General features: G+C 47.0%; 1 non-coding gene across 1 annotated transcript; it reads left to right on the top strand.

The window, feature by feature from the left end:
- The first annotated feature begins 10617 nt into the window (after positions 1 to 10617).
- Positions 10618 to 10779, top strand: LOC142426883 (U1 spliceosomal RNA). The gene has a single exon (XR_012779769.1). It is a non-coding gene; the product is annotated as a U1 spliceosomal RNA (small nuclear RNA).
- Positions 10780 to 11127: the final 348 nt, after the last annotated feature.

An 11127-nucleotide genomic window follows, 5' to 3' on the forward strand; every position in this document is an offset into this window, starting at 1 on the left:
CTTGTATTTACTTTAATCTTACACAAACATAATGTTCCTAAGAGAATACAATGAAGAATTACTGGCAATTTACTGTTGATAATTAAGTTGTTTGATTTGTACTTTACCCTTGGGTGGTCCACATGTACTTTTGTTTAGAATATTTTTTTAATTGCCATAATATTTTTAGTTTCTCTTTGAATAGTCAACAGCTTTGACAGAGAGGGACCCATCTCTAATGAAGGAAGAGTGTGCCTAAAGCCAACGTTGGCTTGGTCTTTGCCGTGGGCTCTTGAGGTTTCATGAATATAGTTATAGAGCACGGCTATTTCCACATATTTCTGAACATGTCCTGTCACACACACGTCAGTGTCCCCAAACAGACTCTAAAAAGAGGCAAGGTTTTTGCCACGACATACAGTAAGTGATGAAAGTTGCCCTCTCAAAGATACTTTACTGCCAAAAATCAAGCCAAACGGACATACTACTCAGTGGGAAGGGAGAATTCACCTAATCAAAAGATTTCTTGCAATTGGCTAACAAACAGGGCTATTTTCTAAGGAGAGAGAGAGAGAGAGAGAACACTGTACAACTCAAAATAGCCAAACCACAATTTCCAAGTTGTTTCATTAGATTTCTAACTGTTATTCCTCTTGACTTTGTTAACAAAGCAAAATAAATATAAACAAGGCTGAATTTAATCTCTGCTCGTTTGAACAGGATGATGTAACATCTAAATACGTTCCATGTTGGCTGGCTCGTAGCCCTTCCTTTGTTCTGCCTGCTTCTCTCACCAAGAATGCCCCCTTACGCCTCCCACATCTGCCTATTGAAACGCTACCCTTCACAAACGTCGGTTTAAATACCATCTGTTTTAGGCAAAATTCCCTAGAGAAACAAAATGAAACAGTGAAGCTTCTTTATGAGTATATATAAAGAGAGTATCATCTCAGGAAATGGCTGGTAAGTCCTAAATCTCTGGTCAGATATACTCCTGGAGCCTTCTCCTGACTTATTCAGCTGCAGGCACTGACAAGCCCAAGATTGGATAGTAAGATAGCAAGCTGCTGGCTCACAGACTGGGGGCTGATGAATCTCAAGGTCAATGAACAATAAGCGAGGCCACTGGCTCAAATCCCAAGGTGGAAAGTTTTGATGATGATGAGCCATAGGCAGAATCCAGACTGAACAACAGGCAAGAGAGTTTTGAAAGAGTATCTACACATATTTTATGCAGAGTACATCCCTAAAGAAACACCCTTTCAATTGATTAACTGTTCAGTGCAGACCTCATCGTGACAATGATTACATCATTATGTGACTGCAAAAATACTGAGAATCATGACCTGGACAAGTGGACACACACTGTAAACAACACACCATCTGTCTCACCAAATCTTCCTTCAATCTCTTTGCCTTGCTGAAGGACATCGCTGTCCCTCGTGCCATTTGGCTTGAGTCTTGTTCCTCTTTATCCTCCCCTCTGTAGATTTTTGTGTGCTTGTCTGATCAGCCTCACCCATTGGGAGAAGCTCAAGGCTAGGGTTGGATTCTTGCTTTTCTTTGAGATTTGCTGCATATTATTTTTTGATCCCAAACAAATAGCCCCTGAAGGAAACAAGACAAAAGTTCACAGTGGTATTAAATTATTCAAGGGGACTCTGCTTGGTATTCCTGATGGGAAGACACATGGAATTATGCTAGAGCCCTGGAGCTGGAGGAACCATGTGGAGGCTCACACCAGCACTGAGATGCTTCCACTGCCACTGGATCTACAAGACTTTCCACCCACTGGCCTGTGTTCTTCCTGCATTTGGCATCATTAAAAGAAAATTATTCAAGGGATTCACAGGGGATTCATAAGCCTGATTCCTAGTTCATTTGCCCCTACTGTCCTACAGATGCTAAAAACCAAGAGACAACTCAGGTGCCATCCAACTTGTGGCGAGCCTAGGAGTTCAGAATAGGACTGTGGTCCACAAAGCTTTCCATGGAATTCCAGGTTGACCTTCCCAAGGGACACTGGTGGAACTCAAACCACAAACCTTTGGATTGGCAATAACCACATGTGCCATCTAGAGACACCCTCATGGATATGAGAAGTTAAGTAACATCTTTCATCACCTCTTACTGCTTCCCACAGAGAAGAGGGTAGGGTAGTCTCAACTCTTCTAGTTGGTGCAAGGACCATTTTTGTTCACAGTGGTCACTTCTATATTGTTTACTCTTACAAAAGATACAACAGTAAACAAACATATAACAAATATTTGAGACTAATACACGGAGTAGCTTTCCAGCCAACCGGAATCAGCATATAGTGGTAGACAATGACTTTCTGCTCCTTCAAGTTACCCAAACCTGCTCAATCTCCCTGAGGACCACTCTTGAAGTCTCAGCTCTTCATTGCTATCCATCTTTACTGCTCCCCCACCCCCCAAAAGCGATTATATTCTGTTCATCTACTAAACGGTCTTCTTGGTCTAAAAGGTGAGATTCCTTTTCCCAAAAGGCAACTTGTCACACTCACGCATCTGTCGGTTCAAGGCTAGATTCCAGGGACTGAATCGCTGACCAAATCAAAGCCCAACCCTTTGTCTTGCACCGAAGACAGACTTTTCACTCCCGAGTCCCTATCAGAAACACTAGGCTTTAGCTAAACTAAGCATGATTCATTTCTCAAGAATGCCAGGGCCTTCCCGGATTTGCACAGGTTGACACCTTTGCCTGGCCGGCCCACTCCACCTGTGTGACAATTAGTACCCACCTGCCATTCAATTCCAGTCCAACTGCTGGTTCTACCTTGTCATTCCCCTTGATACTGCAGTAAAGGGTCTTCAAAGCCTTCCAAATGTTGTTAAACCACCTACACAGTCCTTAATTTCCTTACACAAATCCCTCACCATTGCCATTGAGTTGATTCCAACTCATAGAGACCCTCTATAGGGTTTCTGATACTATAGATCTTTACAGTGCAGATCTCCCGATCTTTCAACGTCAGAGTGGCTGGTGGATTTGAACTGTGCACCTTACAGTTAGCGGTCCAACGGCTACACCAGCATCACTTGGGATCCTTTTCCTTTCATCAAGGTTGTCAAATTCCATATTAAGGACCATCCATTGAAGTCTACTCAACTCCAGACTCCATGTAAGCCACAGGCTTGCTCATCTACATACCTAGTGTTGGTACCAGAATGTCTACCCCACGGTCCCATGAAGAATACATCCTAAGGAATATTTAGTTCATGCAATAATAAATTATAGTATCAGACATGTATCTGTCCTTGCAAAAATCAGCCTTAATTATTGGGAAAGGAATGGAATTTGTATAAACAGGAGCGATTACACATTTCAGGAGCAGAGCACCATTCCTTGTGCCTGCTCCCTGTCTGCTCCATGGCATTTGAGAAACAGCAAGGGGGGAGGACCAAGAACTTTCCACCTCCATGGTTTCAGCCCACAGGGGCTAACGACCACTCCCCCAACATCACAATGTCTTTCTCTCCCTCTGGCCACTGCTGCTCTCTTCCATGTAGCAGAGGGCCGAAAAAGAGGAAAATAAATGCAATCCACTAGCTAAGCAGACACGCTGAAAGAGTGCCTATGTTCACAGCAGACACAGCCACTTGGCCAGGACCCATATCTCCAGGGAGGTCTGCCAGGCGGGCTCGGCTTTGGCGCCAAGTCTCCCCTCTGACCTCCTGGCCACCACAGGGCATCACTGTCCCAGACTCCCAGAGTTCCCCCATCCTAGTGGAGGGCTGTGCTCAGCAGTCCTGGTTGGGGTCAACCAGACCAAGGGCATGATTACACTGGGCTATTTCCACACTGAGCCAAGGTTTGGGGGACCGAACCCACATCCTGTGTGGGCAGCAACAGGAGAGGAGAAAAGTGGCACCGGCAGAAACTTGGAGTCTGGGCCAAGCACGAAGAAGGGCGTGATGAGAGCCGCGGTCTCTGAGGCTCTGAGGGTAAAGGCAAACTGCTGCTTGAAGAAACGGGAAAGCCTCTGTGCTCACAACCCAGGCACCACTGGATGGGCAGAGACTTGCCGCTGATGTCAGGGTCATCGTTCCTTAATTTCTCCTAATTGGAATCCAATTTCCAGCGTAAAAGAGTGTCAGCAAGCAGAAAAAATCACACTCTGTTTGAAACTAAAAGCGAAGAGGCTGATGACAGGAGGAGACTCTGTGTGAATTGGGAAACCCAGCATTCTACTGGTTAGAGGCCATAGAGGAAGGAATATCAAAGTATCAGGAACTGATCATGAAAAGGATTCTGATTGGCTAGCTAACATAAGTTCTCCCGACTATTTGTATGAACCAAAGCGGATATGCTCAGGAAGTTGTGCACGAAGGACCTTCCCAGACAAGTTACACGAGTTCTTTGGGTAAGCCCTTTTCTGCACACTAGTTAATCTACTGTCAACCACATGCTCTCCGAGGGCAAGGTGTCCATCGCCAGATTGCTCAAACTTCTCTACTGGTTACCAAGCATTTTGGGAGGAACATAAAGAGCTAAATGGAGTCTGGACTCAAAATAGAGTTAGGACTCCAACTGCAGATCTCAGCTTCCACAAACCAAGTGCTTTCGAGTCCAGGGCAGTGGTTCGTAAGCTTCCTAATGCCTCCACCCTTTAGTACAGTTCCTCATGTTGTAGTGACCCCCACCCCCACCATAAAATGATTTCCATTGCTACTTCACCACTATCATTTTGCTACTGTTATGAATCAGGCACCCCTGTGAAAGGATCGTTTGGTCCCCCAGGGGGTCGCGACCAACAGGTTGAGAACCACTAGTCTAGGGTCTCATCCAGGAAATTTCAGGTGAGTGGGAGAGACAGATCCACAAAGAATGCCATGGTTTCTGGGTCTATTGGTTGCACGGAAATTTCTTCTGCATGGTGGAGGGAGGTAGCAAGAGCTGGAGAGAGGAAAAGATAGACAGTAGGGGTACATGGCTAGATTGGGGAAGGTTTGGAAAGGGTGGGGGAAACAAAGCTTTCAGGCAGTGGTGACAGCTGACCTCAGCAAAGACACAGCCAAGCCTTCACAGGCTGTCAGGAGAACAGTAACTTCGCGAACAAAGGGGCGTTCTTGATGGTCAAAGAGGAAACTGTAAATGTGCTTGTGAGCAGAGAGCTAAGTGGGTCTAAGTGATGGGAGAATTGTCCCTGAATTGGCTACAGTGTCCAGAGGAGGCACTTGCTCTCCCACCAGCGTTCACCAGAGCTGCCTGCAACGTTTATTGAAATCCCCCTTCCTGACTCTCTCACTCTCTCTCTCTCATTCACTCTCTCACTCTCTCACAGTCACTCACTCTCTCACAGTCACTCACTCTCTCACAGTCACTCACTCTCTCATTCATCACTCACTCACTCTCTCACAGTCACTCACTCTCTCATTCATCACTCACTCACTCTCTCACTCACTCTCACACTCACTCTCTCACTCACTCTCACACTCACTCTCTCACTCTCACTCACTCACTCACTCACTCACAGTCATTCACTCTCTCACACTCACTCACTCTCTCATTCATCACTCACTCACTCTCTCACTCACTCTCACACTCACTCACTCTCATTCATCACTCACTCTCACTCACTCTCTCACTCTCTCACTCATTCTCTCACTCTCTCTCACTCACTCTCTCACTCACTCTCACTCACTCTCTCACTCTCTCACTCACTTTCTCACTCACTCACTCTCACTCACTCACTCACGCTCTCACTCACTCACTCTCTCACTCACTCTCACACTCACTCTCTCACTCACTCTCACACTCTCTCACTCACTCACTCACTCTCTCACCCTCTCACTCACTCTCTCACCCTCTCACTCACTCACTCTCTCACTAAAAAAAAAAAGAAAAAGAAATCCCCCTTCCTAGGAGGTTCCACCCCCTGCCCATCTGCTGCTTTATCATACAGGGTGATTTGTGGGTCGTATGGTGGTGGAAACTATGGCATGCATATTAAATACCAGCGGCCGTATCATGGTACATAGGTTTTAGTAGCACTTCCAAACGAAGACAAAGACGACAAGCCTGTAGATCTACTTCCAAAAATGGGCCAATGAAATTCTAGGGGCCACAACAGAAGCTAGCCAGACAGTGTGGGACGATGAGGTCCCTAGGGGAAGACATCCAAACTCCAGTGACGCCAACAATGGCCTTGAGCATATTCATGCCTGAGGATGCCGCCAGACCGGGGAATCGCTGGGAGACTGAGCTGACAGGAAGACTACTCTCCACACCAACAGAGACTCTCCACCACAGAGACTTTGATTCTGTAGACCTCAGCTTGGCCTCCGGAAGGATTAAAGCTGCAAACCCAAACAGAGACCCTTCCTACACATGGCAACCCCGCGAAACTGCCTGCGTGAGTTCCCTAGAGCGCAACTCTTTAAGGGAGTAGAAAGCTCCTGGTTTCCACCCAGAAGCTGCTGGGGATTTCAGACTGCGAATTTGTGGCTTGCAGCCCAGTGAGCGTAACCACTCCATCACCTGGGCTAGGAAGTACAGAAACAGGAGTGTGCCACAAACCAGATAGCAAAAAACTGGGCTCTCCTCCTCAATAGAGCAGTTCTGGAGTTCTGGTCATCACCATGATGGCTACTAAAGTTTACTGAATGCCTAATCTGTGCCCAACATGCTTGTCAATCCATGCGTGGAATGTCATGTGCCCATTGGCAGGAGAGGAAACTGAGGCACGTGGAGGTGACGGGGGCCCTCCAAAGCCTGTACTCTGAACTACTTTGCTTTTCTTCTGGATGCTGCCTTCCCCACCCCCCAGGGTTCTGCCCTCGTCCTACCCTGCACTTCAGGGGCCTGGGGGCAGCTCATTCCATCCTCACACCCATCGTGCAGCGCAGGGAGAAGAGGCACCCCAGGCCCAGGAAGTCCAGTGCATGTCCAGCCCTGGGTGGGAAGCGGCTGCTGCAACACACTCCCTTTCCCCCCAGCTTTCCTGGGAGAAAGCCCCATCCTTCCCCAGAGAACGTGCTATGTTCTTCCTCGTGGCCCCTTAGCCCAAGTGCTTGGTGCAATCCTGACGGCAGACAGTCCGGGCGATGCCACCAGAATCCAGAGATGAAGACCATACCCCATCCAGAGAGGCCAGAAACCTCTCCAGGGACAATTTTTGTGGGTTTCTCTCCTGGAGCTTCTTTAGAATTTCTTCCCGTTCAATGATCATCCACTGAAATCCTAGGGTTCTTCTCTCTCCTCCTCGGCCGGCCTCCCTCTCTCTCCCGTGACCAGAGGCATTTTCAAGGTTGCGGTAACTCCCTAAGGAATTCACAAGGACTGTTCAGTTTATCTGGAGGGCAGCTGTGGAATGAGAGGACCACCGGACTGGGCAACGGAAGCTCCGTGCCGGGAGCCCATAAAGTCACTTCTCCGTGCCTCGTGGGCAAAAGGGGAAAGCCGTAAAAAATAAAAGATTAAATATGAGCGTACAGAGTTCTTTATAAGAGGCAAATCATTAAATGAATGTTATTTTCTATAACGCAACAGATCTCCCACACTAAACCAACCAGTTACTGTTGAGTTTATTCTGTGGCGTGGCCACCCCTGTGTTGGACTAGAACTGGGTTCTGTGGGGATTCAATGGCCGGGTCTGCTGAAGATCAACAAGTATTTCTTCGGAGATAACTCTGGGGAGACACAAAGCTCCCCGGTACCTTAGTAATCTGCCCAGTGCAGGAACTCCTAAACCCAGGCTACGCTATCAAAAGATAAAAGGATTCTGGCCAATCAGACGATGCACTGATGTTGCTTGTGGCCTGTACTTGCCAAGGCCCCTATCACCGCCTCAGAGAAAGTCAAGAAGTCTGAGTGTAAGGGTCTCCCCAGAACTGAGGCTGTGGGTCAGAACCCGGATCAAACAGTGGAGGAGACCACGCACCTTTCTTCCCAGTTAGCCTAGCCCGGAATCCTGAGGGGTTGGCTGGGAGGAGGGACATACGAGCTACAGATATGGTAAGCTGGATGACAGATATAGTGCTAGAAGAGTCCCTGTGTTCTGTCCCCTCCGACAGAGAGGCAGGACAATTTTCTCTTCATTCCGGTGGCAGGTGGGCAGCCAGCCAGACCACAAATGCTGATGCTTGGAGCTCTAGTGTCAGCCCGCAGCGTTTCGGCAGCACACCTGGGCCCGGTGGATGGAAGTCTGCATGTTTATGAGGCTGAGCTAAAGCTGTTGTTTTTCTGAAGAACAAATTGTCTCGAGAAGTTCTCCGCAATTGCCTCCATGACTTTGGAAGATGAATATTAATGGCATAAAATGATACACCTACTGCTAAAACTTTATTTGTCGATTTTATTTTCTGCTTACAGGAATGTTGATGGCAGTGCTTAGGTTTTCGCTGCATTTAAAGTGCCTCTTTAAAAATACCATTTGGAGTGAATATCCTATTAATGTTTTGTAACACTGGCCTTGTGGTCTTTGTCTTTGGGTTGTTTGTCCTTCTGGAGGGGATAGGGAAAGGGAAGGCAGAAGTCGTTTGTCCTTCTGGGGAGGGAGGGAGAAAGTAAAGGCAGAGTTTTCACTTTGCATTAAGGAGGCAATGTACACCTACCTGTTCAGGTAATAGAACAGGAAACAATGGGCAAAACCCTGTGAGATAAATTCTTGTCCGGTACCATGTGAATTTTATTCTCCCCACGGGCCCTCACCACTCTGAACCAATTCCTCATTTTGTTGATTTTGTGTTCTAGCTTCACCTTGTTCCAGAATGAATGTTAGGTGGTTTATAAAGAGTTATTTGGATTATTCTATCTTGACGGTTGATGAAACAATCTCTTGGTTTCCAATTTTCTGGCCCAGTGTCAAGCTCCTCAGGAGCTGGGTAGAGCTATTTTCCCAAACTGGTTACAATAACCCGGGCCACACTGGTTGGGAGACTGTACAAATTCAACTGGCCAGTTGGCTAGAGGCATTCCAGAGTCTGGATGAATAGACCCACCTAGATCCTTGGGGTGAAATCCAACCATTCTTTTCATCAAGCTCTCTGAGGTGAAGCACTGCCCCCCGAAGCTCAGACCGGCAACCCAAGACAAGAAAAGTTCTTTGTAGGGAGCCAGAGCTTTGGAGGAAAGGTTCACCGCTTCAAGGTGCAGAAAACTCTTCACCATTACAGCCTGCTTCACCCTTACCCTAGAAGGAGAGCCTATGAGCCTCGGGTGACAGCTGAGATCTGATGCTTCATACCAGACTTCTACATAGCTCTCAAAAACCAGGTCCCGTTGATTTATGGCCACCGTCTTTGTGTCAGAGTCGAATTGTCCTCCAGAGGGTGTCTGGCGGCTGGGACCTTTAGGACGAAGATCACCAGGCCTCGCATACAGGAATCCTCTGGGTGGATTCAAACCATGAACCTTTCCGTTAGCAATCGAGTGCCTGTTAGCCATTTGCCTCACCCGCCCAGAGACCACAGCTCGATTGATGATGAGAAGCAAGAGTCCAGGCAGCCAGCTTCACCCTTGAAAGAAGGCAGCAGAACTGTATGTCCAAACCTCAACCCAACTTAATGTCAATGAACATCAGTACGGAACCATTTATTCTGCACAACTTCCAGGAGGAAACAGAATAAAAGCCCCAGCCCATGGGCCATTGAGAATGTAAAGGGTTCTGAGAACTATGTAAACACAAAATGGAAAAGCTGGACATGGTCAGTGTCCTCAAATAGTTGGTGTCACCTCTGGTTTTTACCCAGCAGTCAGATACGCTATTGGTTCCTTTCCTACCCCAGAGTCTGCAGTGAGTCCAAACAGCAATCAGTAGAACGAGGTACCATTTCACCAGCATTCTTAACTAGTGCTCACATTTCAGGAGCCAAGTGTCCCCAGGGAGATAAAGTAGAGATGCCCCATAGGTTTTTCTACACTGTGATCTTTCTAGGAGCCTTGGCGGGACTGTGGAGTAAGCGTTGGGCTCTTCCGGAGAAAGATGAAGCTGTTTGCTGCCATTAAGATTTATGATCCAGGAAACCCTATAGAAGCTTGCTAGGAGTTGGGGAATCTCTTCAGTGGCAGTGGGGTGTGGGTTTGGGTTAATCTTTACAGAAGCAGAATCCAGGTCTCTCCCACAGAGAAGCTCGGTGGGTTCCTATTGGAAGGGTCATCTTTGTCAATTTATTCATTCCCAAAGCAGTCACTGGATCCAGGCACTCTGAGGATGCAGACGGCAACCAAGGCCTAAATTCTAACCTCTGTAATCAACGGTCCATGTATCCTTTTTTTAAAAAAAAAAATGGCCTTCACAGTCTCCAAGCCCTTTGGAGGCATTGAAAGTTTCTAGTGAAGCGGTAGAGCCTGCGCAACACACCTTACAGTGGGAGTGGCTGTGTGTTCCTGGGGCCCTGAAGCTTACTACTCATCCAAGTTCCCAGCCAAAGGCCCGCAGTCATTAGTCAGAGCCCAGCCCCTACGTCCTCCTCTTTGTTGTAATCCTTCAGATCAATAGTATGATTACTGCTCCAGTCTGAAAGTTTTAAATTTTCTATTTTTCTTTGTTGATTGCCAGTCAATTTCTCATGTTTATTTTTAACATAATGATTTCTGTAGAGAGAGTTTCTGGTTCATTGGAGATTTGGGGTTTCATAGCAGATTTAAAGAAACATAAGAATATGCTTACTTATGCTTACCTGGCAGGGGAGATACCATGATCACGAAGGTGGTTTTCCCAGGGTGACTCACCCATTGCACTCTGGGTGTACTGACCCCTGGGATTTCCCCAAATGTGGGAAACTTCGACTGCATTATTTGTGGGAGTGGGGGCTGCATTCGCGCTCTCCCCTGATTTAAATATATATATATGCTTACTTGGGGCTTTTTTCTTTTTCTTTTGTTGAGCTGTGACTCTTAGTTTGAAAGGGCTTACCAAAGGGGAATTTCTCTGAATGAGAGTCTTCACACAATTGTGAAGTAGCCAATGCTTTCATGGAGGTGTGGGAATTAGAAGAAACCCTATTGGTGCCACAGTTAAGAACTTGACCGCTAACCAGGACTGGGAGGTTCAAATCCAGACCTACGAATATCTTTCTGCTTCAGTTAAGATTACAGCAAATAAACCCCCAAGGGACAGCTGTAGTCTGTCCTATGTGGTCAGTGTGGGTCAGAATCAACCCCATGCCCCCGAACAACAAC

Source organism: Tenrec ecaudatus, chromosome 14 (genome assembly GCF_050624435.1).
Source record: "Tenrec ecaudatus isolate mTenEca1 chromosome 14, mTenEca1.hap1, whole genome shotgun sequence".
Lineage (NCBI taxonomy): Eukaryota > Metazoa > Chordata > Mammalia > Afrosoricida > Tenrecidae > Tenrec > Tenrec ecaudatus.